Source organism: Bombus pascuorum, chromosome 3, assembly GCF_905332965.1.
Source record: "Bombus pascuorum chromosome 3, iyBomPasc1.1, whole genome shotgun sequence".
In the NCBI taxonomy this organism is placed as follows: Eukaryota; Metazoa; Arthropoda; class Insecta; order Hymenoptera; family Apidae; genus Bombus; species Bombus pascuorum.
Genome location: NC_083490.1, coordinates 11,688,923 through 11,711,833, shown reverse-complemented (window position 1 = coordinate 11,711,833; position 22,911 = coordinate 11,688,923). Strand labels below are relative to the sequence as shown.

The 22,911-nt window shown below is 32.7% G+C and overlaps 1 protein-coding gene and 1 long non-coding RNA gene across 3 annotated transcripts in view; one reads left to right on the top strand and one right to left on the bottom strand.

Annotated features, from left to right (window-relative positions):
- The window catches only part of LOC132904881 (failed axon connections), a 50,656-nt gene that overhangs the window by 16,384 nt on the left and 11,361 nt on the right, over positions 1-22,911 (top strand). The window lies entirely within an intron of this gene.
- Positions 2,233-3,799, bottom strand: LOC132905007 (uncharacterized). The gene is made up of 2 exons (XR_009657720.1): positions 3,297-3,799; positions 2,233-3,203 (listed from the first exon to the last, which is right to left on the bottom strand). It is a non-coding gene; the product is annotated as an uncharacterized LOC132905007 (long non-coding RNA).

Here is a 22,911-nt window from a genome sequence, read left to right as displayed (position 1 = left end):
GGGGAATTAATTCAAGTAGAATTTCCTGTTGTATCGTAGTTTTCGAGCGGAACAATAACAGAGACGAGGACATGGAAAGAATTGGAGAAGGTGGAGTACATACGCGAGCGATATTTTTGAATTTCAACGCTCAAACCTTTTCGCATATCGCACTGCGACAAAATTATTTATAGTATTACGTCAACGGTACTTGGCTGTATTAATACGATGCCAACTTTTAGCATATTTTTTTAGATTGGATCAGTTATGTGTATAATTATGATATTATTCGCAGTAGCAATAAGTAAATGGAAAACATGCTAAGTCTATTACACGAATAAAAAATGTATAGTATTAAAATATATTCCAAAAATATATTTTTTTATTTTAAAGTACAGTTTATACGCAAACTCGTTAGTTGTCCTAGGCTTTTGGCAATTTTAGTCGAATTTTCTCAGGATTGTCTTGCGAACATTAAATTAAATTAACGAAAGACACGAAGGTAATTTTTGGTAAGAATTGAGAAAGCGATGTTGTTTTCGAGTTTCGGAACGAAAATGATTTTGATTCATTGGGAGAAGTGTCCAATATGCCTTCCGGCTGTTGGAACGCGTAATTCGATTCTCTTTATCGAGGCTATTGCACGAGCCTCATTGAGTGCCGGATTTTTTTCTTTAATTCCCGATAATAATCTTAATGGAAATGTTAATGGAATGGACATATTGGTGGATGCTAATAATAGAAGCGTTTTAATGGACGCGTTATAACGGTGCTGTAATGTTCTGCATTTGAATATTACAGCCGTATAAATTAGCAGCAATTTTCGAATGAAAGTAGTGCAGCTTTATGATCGATATTTTTATGACATTCCATACTTGCTGGTAAAAAATTATTTCTACATTTTGCAGTGAGTTTATCATGCGAGATCTATTCAGCAATAAAAGCTTCGATCGCGTAGATAAATAAATTTAAATCAATTTTTTCTGCAATTCTAGCTTCATCTAAAAATGAAACGTTCATGTTTGCGCAAGCCATACTATTCAGCTTTGAAATGAGGCTAAACTCAACTATATATCGTTTCTTTGAAATCGACAAATCAATAAGTAATTGGTTGAACAGTTTTTATCGTTTTTTTACTGTTTCCTAAATATATTCTATGATAATATCGTTAATGCGTATTTTACGATGAAAAGCGTCAGTTTTTTCTCGGATAAGAAATTATGACGGTAATTTTACCGCATGAATCTGCAATAAAACTGCAAATTTTTCTGCGAGTAGTATCTCTTTGTTTATAAATAATGCTAATAAAAATAGCTTACGGTACTTTATAACTAATATTTTATAAAGTTTTTTCTATAAATAATATCAGACACAGATATTCCTATAAAAAAGAGGGAAAGTGCGATGTAATTTTAATAATGCTATGGAATTCTTCTCTGTTAATGAAAAAGGTAAGAAGGAATGCGGAAGTTCCTCGTTAACATTTCCAAAACGTCTCGTGGCGAATTTAATTTGTATCACGCATATCGTCACGTATACATATAACGTGACAGAGTATGCAAATGAAATTTTTCTTTCAGCTGAAACGAGGCTTGAAAGAATTTTAGAGCGAGAGAGAATTTCGTAGTGGCGCTCTCGAGTATCCTTGAATTGATGATTCTACATACATTAAAAATATATGCATTTTTCTCATGCCTATGCGTGCACCATGATTACCTTGTGCAGACTGCGACGTGCCTTGCTATTTTATGGCTTATGCTTATCTTTGTTCCTCGTCCAAGTATTTGCGTTCTTATTTAATAATAGAAAAGTACTAGCGAAAACAAACTCGTCTATTGTTCCATTTCCTCTTTCTATTGCGATATCTTCTTAATAAGCATCAGGAACAATTAAATATAATTATGAATATAACACGCAATGTAATGTCTAAAATAAAGGACTAAGGATATCGATATAAATTTAATTTTACATAATAATAATTTTTAATAAAAAAAACTTGAAAATTTTCGATAGCCCAAAAGTAGTTTGGAGAATTTTAAGAGCCTAACAGACTTAAGAAAAAATTGCAATCTTTCTAACAATATTATTCCTCAGTGTATTACATTACAGATTTTTTACTGTATTTAAATTGCACATTTGAAATTAAAAAAATATATTTTTTCTGAATTACATTCTAATATAAAAATATTTAGACTACAATAAAACTCTCCCATGTGTTATTAATTAAATAAGCGAATAGTATAGTTTTTCACAGGTATTTTAATGATCAGGATAATACATAGACAATAAATATACGATTTTCTAATTGTGTATTCTTTCGCGCTTGTTTTATAAACCTTTTTCTTAATTGAGACATTTATTCCCGTAACCGTAACATTAGGTTCGTTTAACTTAAACTCGTCAGCTACCATTTCCTTCTGATTTATTCTCCAAGGAAAATTTCCTAATCACGTTGCACGTGATTCCCCTGTGCAGTTTCTTGCTTTGCAACTTAAGCAACTTACCGCACGATCGTAGGCAGTAGTAGATGTTATCTTCAATTGAAGACAGAATTTCCGACGTAGTAACATGATCATTGTCGATGCACCAGACCTTTCTTCCATTCGTCACGATTTTATCTTGCAGTCCTTTTGCTTTTCCACTTTTTCTTCGCTGCAAGTTTTACTTCCAATAAGTTATCCACATTGCGGTTACTCAAATCCTTTTTTCGCTATTTCGTTTGTTATTTCTGACTTCGATCAACGATAAATTGGCTTCCGTCAATTGCTTCTTTTCGCTACTTTTTGCCTGAAATTACGCCAATTGTACCTGTACCGCGTAAAGAAAACAATGGAAATTATATTACTGTGCAAGAAAGACAGTTCATTATTCCAAAACTTCAGATCTTCAAACCCATTCAAACTATTTCAAACACGTTAAACAATCACCCATATTATCACGAAACTTTTTTATTATTTCAATTATTATCTTTCATGCCCAAAAGTATTCCTTTATTCGTTCAAAAAAAAAAAAAAAAGATCAAGAGAAACGCTAACTCAATTCCTCAAACATCTTCAATCCACGTCAAATGAATTACCGATACCCAATTTCGGAATAAGCCAAGTAACTTCATCTCCCCTTTGAGTCTCTTGCAGACAGCGGCATTATAGACGTCTGTTTATTCTACTCCAGATTTCAACTGTATACTTCGCACAATAACCTTGCATACAGACACATTCATTTACCTACAGAAAGAAATCAATTTCGATCGTGCATTGAGCGCGCGCGAAAGATCGTCATTGTCTGGGCGCATGCGATACATAAAGAATAAAACGTACGTGTATATGTGTAAGGCCTTAACACGCACCTTGTTTTCCATGGACAGCCGTCAATAGGTATCGCATTATAAATCAACGCGACGCGGTTTCCGTCCGAGGACTGTCCATTCGAAGACGCAATACGCGATGTACGCGTTCTTTCGCTATATAAAGCATCCTCCGTTCGATTTGTTCGACTCGTCCGTGGCTGGTCTATTGAATCGCCTCTCGTCGTCCTGTCGTGCTCTATGAATACAGATTTACTTTGTCGCTTGCACATATACAGTAGCCGACGAAAGTAATTTGAACACTTGCGACAGAAGACATTGATGTATGCGCATATATGCACGTGTTACATAATACATTTCGAAATTTCAGTGTAACGGGATACGTCTGCCCTGATTATACTGGTCAAATTTGAAACCGATCTGACAATTTATATAGAAGCTAGAAGATAGTTGGTAGAAATATATATATTTCATAGAATGTTAGTATACTGCACGAATGGTAGCCTTGAGTTTATAATTAGTTAAAGATAGTCTCGCTAAGTATTGTTTGGATAATACTGAGATAGCGAATAATTGAGTGTTTAAATACTTTGATGAGTTTTGTGAAGATTATGGTAAATATTTCGTCGCTTCTGTATATTGTAGATTTTGAAAAACGCACATATATTTGGTAAAAAATTATTTCACAGCGCGAACGCAATGGTCATAAATATATAATAATCGTTAAAGATAGTTTCACCGAATGTTGAAATTTATTTTAAAAGATGCGCTAAATATCTTGTAATCTCTTTGCAGATTTCTTTCAAATTTTATCGATGGAATCGCGACAGTCGGGTTTCGTTCATGTTACCTTAATGTCACCTTAAGGATTAATGAAACATCTTTACGATCGACCAAATTCGTGATACTAACTATACTAACGTTACCATTCGAGTTTGTTTTGAATTCGTGCGCGTGCCTAACGAAACGCGTTCACGCGACTTATTTGTAACGCGTAGAAAGCGTTTCCGTTTGTTAGGTGAATATTCGGTAGCAGCGAAAGTTCTCCTTTAGTCGGCGATAGTCGATATTAGTTGACGAACGCAAACATATAAAGCGACGCTCGCCGAATAGTGTAGGTAGAATGTAAAGGTTAGATATGTTAGGAATGTATTTATGGGAATGATTGGCGTTTAGCTTTGGGTGTTGAACTGTAGGCTGTGTTGAGTAATTTATTGGGTATGATGGTGTTGTAGGCTTTGAAGCGTACAATTGAAGGTTGAACCTTTCGTAATTACGTCGTTTCTTTTTATTGTGGCCAGAAATATTATAAGGGGTCAGTTATTCAATTGAATAATTGGTTGGTAGTAGATTTTGTTTAAAAGCAATCATGTAGTATAGTGTAACAATACGGTTATATGTAATTGTACCAATAGCATTTATAATACCTTACAATTTAATTAAATTTTATTATATAGCTCTTATCAAATATTCTAATTTAGTTCATCACGCGATAATTAGGATATCCCTGAATTTTTCAAATTTTTCGTTATTGACAATGTTTTGGAAGAATTTATATATGTAGAAATGTAAACAGTGGCTCTTCCTTAGCACGATGCGAGCAAACGGTTTCACTGTTTACGCTGTTTCCTAGTCCTTTGAATCCGGCTAACGTATATATACGTTCTGTATATTTTGATTGAATCCGGACAACGTATATATACGCTACTGTATATTTCGATTGAATTCGCGGGAAATTTATGCGCGCTTTTGTTAAGTAGTTATTTATTTTAGTTATTTATCTATGAAGTGCCGTTTGGGAACTCGGCGTTGGCTTCGATACCGGACTTGCACGCTTTTGCTCGCTCCTAAATTATATCGAATTAATAAATGAATTAATGAGTATTTGAAAATGTTTGTTTTTGCGGAAATTTCAAGGTAGATAGTTCTAGAGACAGGAATTACAGTTGTTTATATGAAAAAAGTCAATGAAGAAATAAAAGTCAATAATGAAGTGTCTGTTGAAAAATTAGATGGAGGAGTTTTGAATTGGTTTTCTTAATATTAAGTAGTACAAGTTACAAAATAATGAAAGTAGTTGTCATAGGATATTAAATTACATTGATGAATGTAAGTCGCGGTACACGTTAAGCGTTAGAGCAATCTTTTTTTATTTTATTTTGGTTTTTTACAATTTGTCCTTATGGACATTTGGTAAAGTGTTATATCTTATTGGTGAAAAAAAAATAAAATAAAAATAAATATAGCATGTGGGTAGCTACTCCCAGCGGGGTGCCAGCTTCGTTTTTTCTAAGTTATATCTTTTATGTCATTAGAGCAATCTGAAGGAAAATTGCATCAAATTGTATATTTAATTAATGCAATTAAATTTAGAAGCTTAGCTGTTTCCACAATAAAATGATAAAAGGACTAAGATGAAAATACACTTAGCGAAATAAAATATCGAGAATTTCAATTGGTACAACTAATGTAATAAGTTTCGCTTTCCTTATAATTTTGGAATATTTAGTATTTCTAATGCTTTGCTAATGTTTATCGCTTGTATTCGTTAAATTCCTTTCCTTTACAGACAGGTGGTTGCATTAGAACGTGTTTCAACATACGTTTCAAAGCGTCAATTTAGAAAAGCGATTGTGCTTACACCTACTTTGCTTGAGCAACGAATTAAGAAATATCTGTACGCATGCAATGAAAATTGTATGTATATACTTGTGACAACTATCATAGGTCGTAGGTACACACACGTCAGACATTAATCTTCTTAGTTAAATTTCAAATATTTAAGCATTATAATGCAATCAATCAATTTCACCGTAGGAATATTATTATCTAGAATCGTTAAATTCTATTTCTAATTCCTCGTTATTTCCTAATTAGTTACAATTAGCCCGCAGCGAAATAGAATCTACTGTTTGTGAAAGAAGTTTGGAAATTAGTCCAACAGTTGATTTTACGACAGACTTTTTCAGTGCTGTAGTGAAAACTACCTGCATGCCCTAGATATTTTCACATTGATACTAAATAACGATAAATAATGTAAATTGCCATGGGCTACGACGCAATATGGGAAATTTGATTCTAGAGTTTGAGATTTGAAATTTCGAACAACGTAAAAATGTGAGGAAATTTTGCAAGAACATTTTGAAAATTTAATTCATTATGTTATAATTTAATTCCTAATGTATTATACAATAATTCGTAATAAAATAACACAACGTTTTATACTCGAAAAATAATGTTTCTTTTCGAGTAAAATTTCAAATAAAAATTTCAAATCGAGTTGTTCGAAAACTATGGAACTTGGCCAGCAGCACCAATATTTACACTCCGTATATCGCCTCGTATTATTTATAAACTTCGTACAATCGTGTGTATCGATATAAATATATAAATTTATTCTTTCTCTCTTTGATCATCAATACTTCTCATTCAGTGACCAGAAGGCATTGATTCTCGTCGAGCATAATTATTTAATATTGATGCGAATGGATCGGTATACGGGACGATAAACGCTTTATCCTAACGAGACGGTTATAAATTAGAGGATTTTAACGTAACGTAATGTGATTATGCGTGGGTAACGTGGGGATTCCTTATCGAGCAGAACGATCAGAAAACAGACGGCAATTATTCATGGTCGATGATTTACTGGAATGGTATGTCCTGGAATCGACACAGTGAAGTCTCGATCGTTGTTACATCGTACAGAATGTAAAAGTCATAGTCGGAAAGCACATTTTCCAAAAGTAAATATAATTCTCGGTAGAAAATGTAATTTTTCTATAATAATCAAAGACTCGATGATCGATGGCTTTTCGCCACATTTGCTTGAGAAAGTATTTTTAATCAGATAAAGATTACACACCGAGGATAGAATTTTCCAAAATACATCAATTTGGTGTTTAATTAGATGATTATGCTTGTTATCTGGGCAATTTGGAATTTGAGAAATTACTTGAAAATTAGCAATTTACACTTCGTGTGTTCCCCCTATGTTCACTTTATCCGAAATTATGATATGAATAGTAAATTCGAAGATTCACCTGTGTGTCAGAAAGTACTGGGTTTACTGGGTTCGTTAAAATTTCATAATTTGGATCTCGAGGTTGTTAGTCCACAGTCGATGTACTATGAATGCAATTAGAAGTCTCAGTCTTCAATAGTTGCCTTTGATGTTCCATCCAAGCAAAATGGAGCTGGATAATGAAGAAGTTCAACCTCAGCAGTCTGGCTCGTTAGACAGTAATCAGTAAATGAAATAATTTTAGAAATCACCTGTCTTAATTTTCAGTTACTAAAGAAATTACTCTTTCGCTCTTGCCTCTTTTCAAATATATTTCTACTTTCTTGTAGATTTTTATTTCCTCTATTATTTACTATATTTAAGTAACAGAAATATTTCTATTCCAATATTATAGTATTACTATGCAGATTTTAATTCTTTTTATATTATATATATATTATTACTATATATTATTTACTATTAAATATCAGAAACATTTGTGTTCCTATACCATGACCACGTTGTACGATATAGTGTCTCTTTCCAGTCACTTTTCCAATTTCTTCAGACAATTTTTTCAAGTAATAGCTTCAAGTATATTTTCCTCCTGTAAACCGTTCTTCACGCACTGGAAAACCTGTTTCTTCGTGGTAACAAAAATGAGATTAAGATAAAAACTTTGAGATTTACAGGAAGTTCGAATTAAATGATAAATCACCTTGCTTTATGTTTATGCACTCTTCTCAATTTTGTTTCAACATTGGATAAGTCTGAGCTATACATTACGAGGCTGTAGAGCTATACATTCCCTAAGATCTAAGCAACGCTAAACAGACGTGTAATACAGCTTACTCGTAATCTGTAACATGACACCAGCAATATTAGTGATCCCGTTACGTTAGCACTACTTGGGTGCCCAGATCTCACCAGCCGATTCAGAGAGCCTTCAGACACGTAAAAGTGGTACTGTCCACCAGCTGGTGCATCGATGACACCGTAAATCGCGAGTGATCATGTCTGCACTTGAGAAACCTGCTTGGAACGATTTCGTTTCGTTTCTTACCGCAATAATTTATATGTATATATATATTTATTTATTTAATATTTATTTAAGATACCCTATATATGGTGTGTTAAAATGGTTGATAACATCGAGTTGTAGATGATTTTATATTAAAAAATAGGTAAAGAATACGAAATAAAATTCTATCATTTGTGGCTTTGCTACTGTGACAATCGAATTTTTAAATCTCTCGGGTATTCGTGCCTTTCGTTGACTATTGATGCAGTAAAGGTATAATAATACCGTGTAGATGATAATTCTAAAAGCAAACAAACGGTTTGGTTAGTAAAGTTTAGTTAATTAATAATTGGAGTTTAAAAATGTCGATTATTTTGGGATTCGATATTATCGAAAACGACGCGTTAAGCAAAAAAGTTACATCGATTCGGACCGTGTTTATTTGTAAATATACATATTCCATAAATTCTGAAATTTGATTTTCTTGAAAAGAACAGCTTCGAACGAAGAGATCGTTATTCTACGTTTCCCACTTATTTCTGCGCACGCCATAAGTTATTGCTCGCTTCTGATACCATTTGGAGACACCCGGTACATGTGCACTGTACACATATCTGGTGATTATTTATATTGGTGGTATAATAACAGGTTATGCGTTTTCAGCATGGAACGCAGTATAGACAGCAATTGAAATTCATGGCTCGATAAAGCTTCATCTGGATCACTGCTTGATAGCGTTGGTGGATCTAGGAAATGATTCGCATAATTGCGATTTAGTAGAAAAGGGATCTGTTGAAAGAAAGTTATAAAATATTGATTATTCTAGAATCTGTGATTTAAAGTAAAATGGTAGTTTATGATGCGTTTCATAAATGCGATAATTATGAATGTATCAATTTATTATTGGTATTTAAAAAATGTTTAATTAAGCATTTAATTTCGGCATTCAGAATGTTAAAGTAAGCTTGCAATTTAATAAAACTCGAAGCCTTGGAATGCACATAATGTATATCTCTTTCAAGGAGATATAGTTTTTATGAACGTGAAATGTAAAATGTAAAATCGACCAACGACGAGTATACACATCGAACGCAAATGTTCCTGTTATAAATTTGACGAAAGATGTAAAGCAAAACGAGGAGGGATTACATTTTTATTCGATAAGAAATTAACAATTCATGGTTGAAAAAGGTGTTGTTATTAAAAACAAAAATTGCCAAAAAATAATAAAATTCATAAACTAGAAAAATTGAAGAAAAAGAATTTAAGCAATTTAGTTGATTTCAGTGTGGTATTTTTCAAAGCGAGGTAGTTCCTATAGTAAGTGGTAATTCTTTATTTTATGCGACGAGTATACGCGTCGAACCTAGCTAACTTGTAAAAAAAAAAAAAAAAAAACTTGAAGAGCCATTAAAAGTTCCTAGCAAAATTTCCCAACATAAAATAACTATTTTAATATCCTTACTCTATTAAAATTAAAAAGTAAATTTTGCTACAAATTTTGTCATTTTTTCGTAGTTACAATTTATTGCAAAACAGATTTTTCTGAAAAATCGAGGATTCCAGGCGAAAGTTTTGCTTTTTCGAAAAGAAGATCGCGATCTTCTATGAAATTAGTTTTATCACATATCCAAAAACACACTGACACAAATCGATTTCGATAAACCCGCGATACCATACAACATCGAGGACTCAAAACTTCGATCTATTTTTATATCTATCTAAAGAAATTAAAAAGAAAATTGTGATTAAAAATCTAATTAAAAGCTGTATCTTATAATCGTCTAAAATTATCCTTAATTGTTTTACGATCGTTATACAATTTTTAATATTCATTTGAAAGATTTACCTTTCCTCTAAATCTCTTTTACATGCTGCATTCTTGTTTGAAATATACGCAATACCTAATTCAACGTGCCACGCTTGAGAAACAGGCTGACTCACTCACCTGGCCATTTAAATCCCTGGAAAAGAAATAAAATGTCGCACCTGGTGCAACGTGTCGTCATTCGCAAATCCTAAAATATACACACACATACACACGTACACATAAATATAAATATTACAATCCATTAAATTTCATGGTGTCCATTTAAGGTGCATAAAATGAAATCTGTATAAATTTCGTAATATCGACCGCGCTCCCTAAATGGAGATTTTACTGTAAATCCAAAAATATACAAGGTGTCTCTGGATTCTTTAAAAGTGAAGGATATCAATATAGAATTGTCGTTGAGGCGAAATTCGATATGTAGAACGCAGTAAGAAAAATATAATAACAGAAAGGATACAAGTGGCAGCTGGTCGATCGTTTCAAGTGTACAGTACACTTTTATTTTTAAAGGCGATCGATAACTATCGATCCTCCGTCGTTTCATTCTTAAACCTTGGTTACTTTTAATGTTTCCTCTGGATAATTATAATTTTCTTCTTATTCGCCTAAACATTCCGATTATGGAGAATTGGAACAACTCTGTCTTATATATAGAATGGCAAATTTGAAGTATGGGAACATAAATATTTCCAAAAATATGTGAATAAATAAAAAAAGAAAACGAATATGTACGTACATACAAATTGAAATATATCAAACGTGTAAATGTGGATGAATTATTTTAGGGGTGTAATTCTTTGGCTTAATTTGTTTCTTGTATATGAAAATGCTGGTGTAATTTTTTAAAAGTTTCTCGACTGATCTTTTCTTAGATGAAACATTTTGAATATGAACTAGCCTAATTCACAGTTTAAAGAACTAGATAACTATAGTTATTCGATGTTTGAGAAACTTTAAATCTACGTATTTTTCACAATGTCAACCTTCAATTGAGATTCAATCTTATTTCACAGTAAAAGTTTATTTTATGAGATATCTATCTTAGATATTTTGTATTAATTGCATTTTTGAAAAATATTGTGCATGTGTGATTTTAATCATTCTGGTAGCTAAATTGTCGATCCGTTCCCTATTTGCATTTTTGTCCTACGAATTGCGATTTTTTTTTTAAATCTTCTCTATGTTTTTCCTTTTATAGACTAAAAAGTACGTAGATGTTTTTGTTTTACGATCTTTATAAACCTGTTCATGTAAATCATCCATGGAGAACATGAACAATATGTACATTGTAGAGCTTTTACTTCACGAAGCTTCTTAAGTATTCTAAAGCGCACTGTATAAAGACATTTGCGACTGATCAAAGCATGGTAATTCCAAGAATACGTAGCTGTCATAAGTATGGCCTTAGGCAAATAAGTAGAACTTATAATCGGAAACTTTGCCGACTATATAGAATTTTCCAAATTTTTCCTGCTGTTCCCGAGTATTCGATTTAAGTAGAAAATATTCGGAGACTAGGAAATTTTCTACTGAAAATTGACAAAACATGGGAAAAGAATACGAAACCGTTGATAAAATATCAAAAGGTAAGGAAAGTAACAAGAAATGCTATAACTCTTTACTTACCATAATAAATAATATAAAAATACAATATTTTATGGAATATTTAAGTATGTAGAAATACGTGTAGGTAAAGTAAAATATTTGTTATAATATTTAGAGGCTGAAGTAAATTTAGTATATTTCTTTAGGTGTGTTTATAAAGATAGGAATTTGCATAAACATCCATAATTTATTATGAAACTCAAGAAAGCTATAGTAATCACAGATGGCTATAATAAGAAGTAAATTTTTTTTTTATTTTGGTTTTTTTACAATTTGTCCTTATGGACATTTGGTAAAGTGTTATATCTTATTGGTGAAAAAAAAACAAATAAAATAAAAATAAATGGCTGGCTACCCCCAGCGGGTTGCCAGCTTCGTTTTTTCTAAGTTATATCTTTTATGCATAAGAAATAAATAGAAAAATATAATCAGTATGATAATTCTTTTAGAATTTACGTTCACAAATATCAGAAATATAGGGGCTGATTTTTAAATGAAATAAGGAACAGGAATGAAAAATCGTTTCTCTTGAAAATACATGGCGAACGTTGGGAAGAAATTTCTCTGAGCAATTTTAAGCTCCTTAATGGATCCGCATGACACGAAATCCTGACACGTGTCCGCCTAAGGAGGTATTAGAACTCTGTGCGTGAGATAAAGGAACTTGGAAAGGTCATTTTTAATTTCGTATGACGCAACTGGTTTAAGTAACATGTTTGCACATATTTTCTCCCCGTTATCGTTAAACTCCTTGCTACGTATATATATATATATAAGATGGTTCATGCAGCTGGGATAAATCCGTGTTTCTTTTTTGATCGCAATCTGCAACGAGTGCAAATATAAATAAAAGATAAAAAAGTATGTGGTTTCGGAGAATCATATTTACTTTTAAAAAGGTAGATGTCCATTTTCGAGACAAGGCCATCGTTGAAATTTTAATCCTCCATAGGCAGGCTAGATCATTCGTGTCCACATCTAAATTCGTTTTTGCTGTTCTGAGCTTTCAAGAGATCTTCAAACTTGACTACAACAATTCTGAGATGTTTGTTGCAAGTCTTCGTTACCTTAGAAAGTCAATGTTTCAATGAGAAATATTCGAAAGATTTTTCAAACGAGATGTTAAAAATTCATTTTGAAGAATTTGGGGGTAAAATTTCACTCTGGAGGTTTAATCTGAATTAATTATTCTATTCATAGCATATCGTGGTGATATCAACGAGTGTTTAAGAGATGAAAAAAAGGAAGAAGAAAAAAGGAAACAGAAAATGGTAAAGGAATTCTGGTTAATCTGTCGCAACGAAATCGTTCCCCTTGAACGATCTCATCACCAGACACCATCATGCGTTTCATAGCAGACGAAGCATACGACAGAAAGACTGTTTCGTGGCCAAATGGATGCTGGGCGTGCATCTCGATGGTTTCTATCGCGGCAGAAATAAAGTCGCCGGAACGAATGCGGGGGCAGAGGCTTCTTAAAATAGCGTCGAGACCTCTGGATGGACCTCGCCGATTGTGCGTATCTCTTGGACACGATGAAACAAAGAGACGAGTCGATCATCGTCATTCGTTATAGAAAATCGGAGAAGCAATATAGGAAGATATTTCCAAACCGGTGATACAAACCAAAAATGGGTGAATTTACGTGAAAGATGAGATAAAAAATAATATTTGTTTAATATACGTATAGGGAGACTGGTTTCCAAGTAAATTGATGTTAAAGGTTCGTCAAATACTCGAACAATTGCCTTAGTCTCTGTTTCTTCTAATTGAAAAGATACAGCGAACGTTTTTACGAATAAATGAATCACCAGGGAAATTAATTTTAATCTCTTGAAGTATATTAGCATATAATGCATACACAATTAGACTTTCTTTTCATTTAAGTGTGATTGTAATTAATTAAGTGATAAGCAGTATTTTAGAGAAATATTTCTAAGTATACGAGATTCTTTTTTAAATCATCGTGCATTTCAGATCGTTGTGTTCAATAATCAGGTATTTGTACATTATTTTCTACAGAAGGAAATTTCTGTAATTTTGGTTAATTTGTCTCTCCAAGAAGCTTAATGACCAAGTACTTGGATATTATTGTTGTAAGAAAAGAAAAAGATAATTACTTGTCGTGGTCTTGATAAATTTGTCCTTCAAGAGGTTAACATCCAATGGTCGCATATTTGGATGTTATCTTTCCAAGAGAACTAAGTAACAACTCTCGTTTTCTGGCCTTAATAAATTCTTGAAGAAATTATTTCATTCGATCTTCTCAAATTGTTGGATTATAGTCAACGTTTCGTACAGTATATGGTAAATTTTATCAAAGAATTATACGATTACCGCCATACAAATAAAGCTTAATAAATTCCATATTACAATGTAAAATCCTATTATGATATTATAATTGTTATTGTTATATCGTAAAATTAAGAAAATTCAGTATCTACCTATATGAAATTCTAGTACATTACGTACAGATTCTATGAAAAATTGTATACAAATTTTGGTCCACATTAAAGTAAACTTTTAGAATTTCAACAAATTCCATATTACCCTATAGAATTACAATCACACAGTGATATTACAAAAACTCAGTATCCAATTACGTTGTACGTACAACAATCTTTGTCGACAAAAGTGAATAACAAAAGAAAAGAAGGCTTAAATAGACGTGGAATAGAAGGCGGAGAAAAGAAGAGAGACGAATAGGAGTAAAAAAAGGTAGTCGTTTTGCTCTCTTGAAGTCGTTGATTAGTGAGCGACCAATTGACGTGCTCCGTAACTCATCCATTCCCTTTCCCCGTCTTTTTTCTTCCTCTTTTTTTCTTCATTCTTCTTAACGAACGATCCCATATTGTCGGATAATTTAAGCTAGTTTCCTTCGTGACGATGCTCGTTTCGGGAATGCAGGGTCGTTTAACCTTTGACTTCGTAGTCACACCGGAATCGCGTGAAGAGTATTCGTGGGATTTCGAGCATCCGTCTACGAACTTCGGTTCTACTTATCTTCGACTCTGTTTAATGACCGATTATCGTTGGTGAAAACAAGATATGATAATTAGGAGGAGGAAATTGTGTCGTTCCATTAGATGCTGTTGTTGAGTGAAGAAAAATGAAAACTACGCGGTATTTTCTACAGTTCGTTTCTTATTTGTAATAGTCGATCGTCGTTGGCGAACAAGATATCGTAATTAAAAGAAGAAAATTACGTTTGTTCCTTTTATTCGTTAGATATTCTTAAGAATAAAAGAAGTAGGACTATATGATATTTTTTATAGTTACATGTAATTAGAAGTTATTATTTTTCTATCTAGGTTGTTGATACAATTATATATCTTTGGTTTCGTTTAATTAATTGTTAATTAAATCGTTAATTGTGTATATATCGTTGAATTAAAAAGGAAGGAGTATATATTTTTATAGTTAGATTGAGATAAAAGTTACATGCAAATAAATGCGGCTACTATATATGCATTTTGAACATATATAGCAGTTCATTATGGTTTTCCGTCTGGTTGGTGTAATTTTATTTTTGATCAAAGCTGCTATTGTTGTTTCATCAGACCATCTCTTTCTATCCTCTTCTTTATTGTGTAATCGATAGGCTATTTATACGAGGTTCTTTACCTCATACAGTTCATTTAAATATAATATGAAACGGATTATTATTAAACACAGTGTGAGAGAAGATCTTGAACATAAATACAAAAAAAATTACAAACTTCATTTCTTTTAATATACTGTGTGCCAGTTTAACGTGACATATAAATAAAAAAGATCTTCCAAAATTGGAAATGAACGGTAAAGAATTTCTCGGAAACGAACGTACGAGCGCAAACATTTAAGGAAGTGTTACATGACCCGATCCACTTTTCGAAGAAAAATTCCCGAAAAAGTAAAAACAAAAATTTCTCCTTAATTCAGCTCCAATTAAGCCGACCCGAACTACTTCTCAAAGAAAAATTAAAAAAAAAAAAAAAAAAAATAAGAAACAAAAATTCCTTGATAATTTAGCTTCAATTAAACAGGACACTATAATTACTGTGTTTCATTATATTAGAAATTTCTTCGTTATGTACTAGATCAACTCACACGCGTGTGATATATATATATTACAGGTAGTAAATCAAACGATGGGTAGACTAAAAAAAGTTTTTAGTTTTAGAAAGCATCGCATGACTCAACACACTTCTCAAGAGGAAAGATTAAAAAGAAAAGAAGAGCAGAAAAAAAAGAAAGAGAAAAAGCAGAAAGAAAAAATTTCTCATAATTCAACGTGGCTCCAATTAAACATGACAGTATAATTACTATACTCGATCATGTTGGAGAATTCTTTATTATGTATTGGATGAACTCGTAACCTCCTAGGTGATGGATCTATTTCCTCGTATCGTGAAACGAATACCTATGCGTAAGTTACTTGTAATGGGAAGTTATGTAACTCTGGACAGGCAGGGAAATTGAACAGTACCGTTAGGTACCGCAACTGCGATAATCGAACTCCGCCCATAATTAAATTATCCTTTAATTGGATCACAATACGACTATACACGGGGCCCACGTTTCCTCGCGATGCATCATGTGGGCCCTATAAACGTTTCTTTTTCGAATCCATCGTTAATACAACCTCCGCATCTGCCATAAATCTTTGGTTGCTCGTAATTCTTCTCGTTCTCTCCTACTTACAGTATTTTTAGCTCGTCTTGTACACGTAAAACCGTTTTCTATTTACTCTTCGAGTTTCTCGTCTCTTGTTCCATTCCCATTAAGTTCGCCTGTTAACCCATTCAGCGTTCCATGAAAGTTTCTTTCGTAGACGTTTCTTCTTGCTGCTTGGCATATTTATTGCACCTTTTTGCTATCTTTCTAACATTTATTTATTTTCATCGTACGATAGACAGGTGTATTCTCAAATTGTAGGAAATTTGTTCTTTTCTATGAAGCAAATTATATTTCTTATAATTAATATATATTTATATAAAATGAAATTGTTTTTAAGGATATTATCGGAAATTTAAAAACGTAGAAGAAAATTTAAAGATGCAGAAGTATGGCAGAAAAGATAGAAAATGTGAAAACTGTAGCGTTCGTTGTATAATATTTTGCGCGTGAAGCTCTCCGTGGCAGTTTTAGTTTTTTAATTGCGTTGATTAAAATATGAATTTTTCCACAGCCTGTTTATTATACGTATATCTTGTAGCTATTTTTCTTATCCTCTTTTCACAACAGAGAACATGCATTTTGCTATAATTCTAATTTCCAATCTGTATCCGTATCTATATCTTCATTTTAATGCCATATTAATGTCAAACGTGAACAAAGGATACCTACGAGTATTGCAGATGTCATTCACGTAAATGTGATTCAGCGAGCAATGGATTAACCTTTAATTCGATCATGCCTCCTAGGCGTAAGTTACGTTTCTATTGAATATCGCTGAATGTCATGATGCATATACAACACAGCCTACAAATTACCTGAATTAATATTATAATTACCTGATAGAAAACCGAGTGCCCAATTTTGCAAATTCCTCCTTAATTATTACGTTTCTACCGTATACTTTTACGCTTAAATTCACAAGATTATGTAAAAATAATATATTAATAATAATTCACAATAGGATGTAAAAATAATAAATAATAAACATGAAAATAAAAACGAACGATATAACGGTATGTAGTAGCCGACGTCATGCACATTCTTCTGGCAGAATTATCCTAGTCGTCATAGCACTCTGCTTAGTACGAATTCTGTTTTTTTATTTTTTCCCGGTTACTGCGAAGAGCCCTAGGACGTTCGGTTTAGCGTAGTGGCAACAGAAGCATCGTGTCGGCATACCACCGCAATGTACCCAATTTATCCCCTTTGCCGCGGGTCTTAATTAATTAATCTTCCAATTGAACCTCATCATTGCTTATCTTATCGCGTTGGAACGCTCGAAAGACTGCACGCGGCCAAACGTTCTGCTCTCTCTATGGTATTCCTCCACCGCGAGAAATTCGTTTCATCGCGTAGGTTCATTGCACCGTTTCAACATAGAACGAACAAGAATATTGGACGTTGCGATATACAGGGCGATTCTTTCCCTAGAGGTCCGATCGATCCGATCACTGCGATTTTAACCGGATCATACAGAGTGTTTCGTTTAGCTTGGATTTCCCCATTGGTTTAGTTACTTTTATCAACAGAACAGATTGGGGCAAATTTGGTTGGATTAAAACGGCCAAGATCGTGACTCGTGATTTTTTCTTACCTAAGGTTATTTTTTAATTTTTTAAGATTATAACGAGATTGTTTTAAACAAAGATATTTTTTTAACGAATTAATTTTTGTACATATCGCACGTATCTTTTTATCTTCGATAGAAAAGTGTTAAGGCACTCTTCAAGTTATTTACATTGCATCTAATTGATACGAGTACTAATGTGACGATCTCACGACGATTTAAAAAGTTAATGAAAATTGAAAGATCTTAAAAAATAGAATCTTAATAATTTAAGAAAATCAAGTTATTTACATTGCATCAAATTGATATGAGTACTAATGTAACAATCTTATGACGATTTAAAAAGTTAATGAAAATCTAAAAAATCTTAAAAAATAAAATCTATAATTTAAAAAAATCTAGCTATTTACATTGCATCAAATTGATATGACTATCACTAATGTGACGATCTTACGACGATTTAAAAAGTTAATGAAAATCTGAAAGATCTTAAAATAATCGAAAAAAATAAATAAGAATCTTCGTATTAAAAAACACTAGATAATGTAAATCCTAATAAGAGTGTAAATCCTAAAACTTCTGAGAAGAAAAGAACCTTCACATGGTCGTAAGAATTCATTGGAAAGTTTTATTCGTAATCCTCTATGTCACGTAAGCGTTATCTATTCAGTATCTCAAGAACGTGGAAAGAACTCGTGTCCCTTAGTGTGTTTCGTTCGACGTTGGTAACCCTTATCAAGGATACGTGATGCCGTAATCGCATCGAGTGGATGATGGCTTGGCAGGCCTCAGACGAGAAGACGCTTCCTTCGAGTCTGTTCTATTGTCCAGATATCAAGGAAGAATTATCTTGAACGTTTCGTAAGACGTCTCACACGCGGCAATGAAGGAAGTTCATTGTTCGATCGCCGACGATCTATCGGAACGCGGCCATAGAAATAGTCGTTTCAAGATAATTCTGTATATGATGAAAAAACGAGGATCTTTATCTGTTCGATGGGCTGGAATATTTTTCTTTTCTTATTGTCAGTATGATGCATGTTAAAGCAGCGATGTATAATTATATAATCCAGTAATGGTTTGATAATTTTCACTCGTGTGTCTTGTGCGGTCCATAATTTTTATAATATAAATATTTATATCCTAATATATTACAGATATATATTCTTAAAGCGTTTATACGATATAACAAAATAAAATAAATAATCAGAAAAATAACATGTAAAAATGTTACATAAAAAATCATCTGCTAATACAAAAAGCAACGGCGATTTTGTTTTACTGTATCAACGATGAAAGCGACGAATGCGATATAATTTTCTAATTGCCCTCGATGTATTCACAATTGGTCTCCCACAGAGCGTAACTCCCCAGTCGGCATACTATTTACTATATTAAATGGCTATAAAAAGAATTTACATTTATCTTCCTTTTCTAACCATGTGTGTTTTTTTTTTACCAGAATCTATATTTCATTTCGATATTATCAGATTTTTCTCAGTCATATGAAAGTGCTATTTGCTACTAAATGACAAACTTATTTAATTAGCATATAAATGTTATAATAAATACAAGGATATACAAATACTTCTTCTAGCTACTGTATGTATGTATGTACGTATAATCCAAGTATACACGGTAGAATCTCATATCTGTCTATAAACGTCGTCGTTTCGCACAACGCTAAAGAGGCGGTAGCCCGTGAAACGACGGTGCTGGTGCACGTTGACGCGGAAACGCGGCGAACAAGGTGAACTATCTGGACACACACGTGTTGAACTGCTGGCCGACATGTGCGGCATCGAGTGTCGATACGTTGAGGTAGGCCGGCCACCGACCTCTCTACCGAGTTCTAGAGTCGACTCGCTCGGGCCGACTCGTTCTCCGTTCTCAACCGGTGTCCCGTCGCATACCGCTACATTTTTATTTATTTTATCCTCTATACGTGGACCTGTTCCAAATGCGTAATCGAAAATCGCCAGGCAAATCAAAATAGATAAAGAAGCTATGGGATGATTTGTTTTCGCGTTTTAATGGGATAATGAAAAAATTGAAATATTGTTTTTTTATCGTATCATATATTGGATTTTATATCTATTATTCATTTGTCTAATGATACCACATTTGTATTTTCGGACCTTGAGGACTTGGTCTTTACATCCTTAAGATTACTTGTTTCTAGTAGATAGTGGATTTATTAATTTCTTTTTATTTTTTAAGAAAAGATCTTTGTTTGGAGGAAGGAAATTTGATCTTGAAATTAGAAGACAGAGAATCGAACATTTGTTTAGATAATAGATTTATATGAAAGATATTTGCAATATCGTATTTCTTAAAATTCATCAAGAAAAGAAATATTGTCAAATAGGTTTTGAAAACACTAATATTACAACGTAAAATTCCAACGAAAAAAAGCTCAAGTATAATCAGTATTTATTTTCATATTTTAAATTTGGAAAGCAGGAACTTCATTTTCATATATGAATGATTACGTAAGAATTGTATTGTCACGTTTGTACTTACAAATATGTCGGGCGTTTACGTAGCAGTAATTAATAATTAGTCGATATGCATACAAGTGTTAGACTTATCTGGTTGGCCTTAATATATCATAAAAGGTAGAAGTTAGTATTCAGTTAGTTTGTAAATATATAGCTTGGCGAATGTTAATTGCAGGCCTGCCATTGAAGCAATCTTTTAAAAAGATTCTCATAATTTCCTACTTCCACCAGTCAAAAGTGTTTATCGTTCGTTAAGTAGGCGTTTTGAAATGAATGTAGCCGGGGATCTTCATTATACACGTTCGTGCTATGAAGAAACCGTTGTTCTCCATAATTAACGCTGCAATCTTGTGATGGTAAAAGGATCCTTAACCCTTTTAATGTTTAAACTAAGGTCAATGTGGGTCAAATAAAAAATTGTACGGAACAGAAAATTAAATACTAGTCGTTAAAACACAAAAAGTTTTCGTCATTACGCTGGGAAATTTAATTCATTCAATGGATTGCTCACGATTAGTTTCGTTGGATGGAATATATAATTAATGAAACTTTCAGGCGTAGGTTTAAAATCCACGTTTTAATTAGCCTTTTATCGTAGTACGTAAAGAATACATATTTTAAATGAAGAATTTTCAATGTACCAAAATATAGGAATTTTCAGATTAGGAAATACAATTTTCTTTAAATAAGAAAGTAGAAGATAGTAGACAAATATAATGTAATGTAAAATTTAATAAAAAATTTTTAGCATTATACTTAGAAAATGTAAGAATTTGCAAAACTGCAAATTTTAGGCTGTTAAAATATCAAAAGAGTTCAATCCATTTCATAGAACAAAAAATCCAACTTCTTACGATTTGAAAATCCTCGTATATTTCATAAAATGTTAAACACTAAAATTTAACTAGAAAATTACGAGCTTAACGTGCCAAGAAAAATGCACAATACACTACGTGTATTTGTGAATCTGTTAGACTTAATCTTCGGTCTTGTCGCACCTTGAGGAATAATATATATATATATATATATATATATATATATATATATATTAGGAGGAATATATATATATATATATATATATATATATATATATATATATACACAAAACATACAAAGTCATATACAATACAAACATACATAGTTATTTACAAACATACAATACAAAAATTATTTCTAGCTTAAAAACTTGCTTGGATACATTTCAATGAGAAAATCAAATCAAGAGAAAGCATAAAATAAATCAATAAAACGTCTGTCTAAAGACAAGTCCAATGTTTGCAACTTCAATAATTGAAACGATTATAATCGACTATAATGTCGTACATCTGTTGTACTGTATCTCTTGTGCTAGTCAGACAATGTAGAGCGTCAGATACAGTTCTGCAAGCACGTATGGTGCACGCTGTCCGTTAAAATTTAATTGTATGATTATGGATCGGAATTTCGTGGCAGGGGGCAGACAACGAGCAGAAGATTAGGCGTTATGCAGCTACTGCAATCTTCTTCCGAGTAATTTCTTCTCATAGGCTTTTCAGATTCGTCGTAAGTGATGCAGACTGTTGCATCCCACATTGGACCACGCATTACGTAGGATTTCCTTCTGCCATTCCATCAGTTGCCACGGATAGTAATTGGCACGTAAGTGCAGCTTCAAGATTCACGAGGTTCTCCTTCATTCACAATCTACCTATGAAATTCTACTGGGGAAACGAGGATTTCTAATTTATGGAAAACGATACATTTTGCATTACCTTTCAAGTAGGTCATCGTGTGAATCATAAAATGGTTCGATGGAGAGGAATTTAGATGAGTAACGCAGAGCGAATTAAACGATGAAAAACGAGGAGAAAAGAGAATTATTTTATACTAAGTCTTCTTCGATTTATCTCGCTCATTGTTAGATATGTACTTTCTGGATAGTTTCAAAGTTCTCCCGTTTAATACATTATATCTCGGTCGTTTTATATGTTCTGAAGTACCGTTTTAAGGTAATGGAGAGTTAAAATTGGATTGAAATTGACTTGGCTTTTGAATCATCGTATCTCGCCTTATGATCAATCTTAGTACATTTATTAATCCGCCTTTTAGTATTTCATCCCTCTTTTATCGTATACACAATCATTCTGTGAATCTTATTTATAAATTTTCCACAGATGCATAAATGTTCATACTCTACCCATTATTAGAAATACAAACACTCTCTGAATTTTTGTATTTCTAAATGTTTTCACAAATGCATACACGTTATTCATTATCTTTCCATTCGTCTAAGTCTCTCATAGATATCTGCAAAGAAAAACCATCAGAAAAGATATAAACTCCTCACACTCGCGTCAAAACGATAAGTTTTTCTTCTCTTGCATTGCCTCCCTTTATATCGGGTTCTGCTTTTTCGAATCCCGCGAAGTTAATCGTCGGTGAAGACCACGAACAGAATA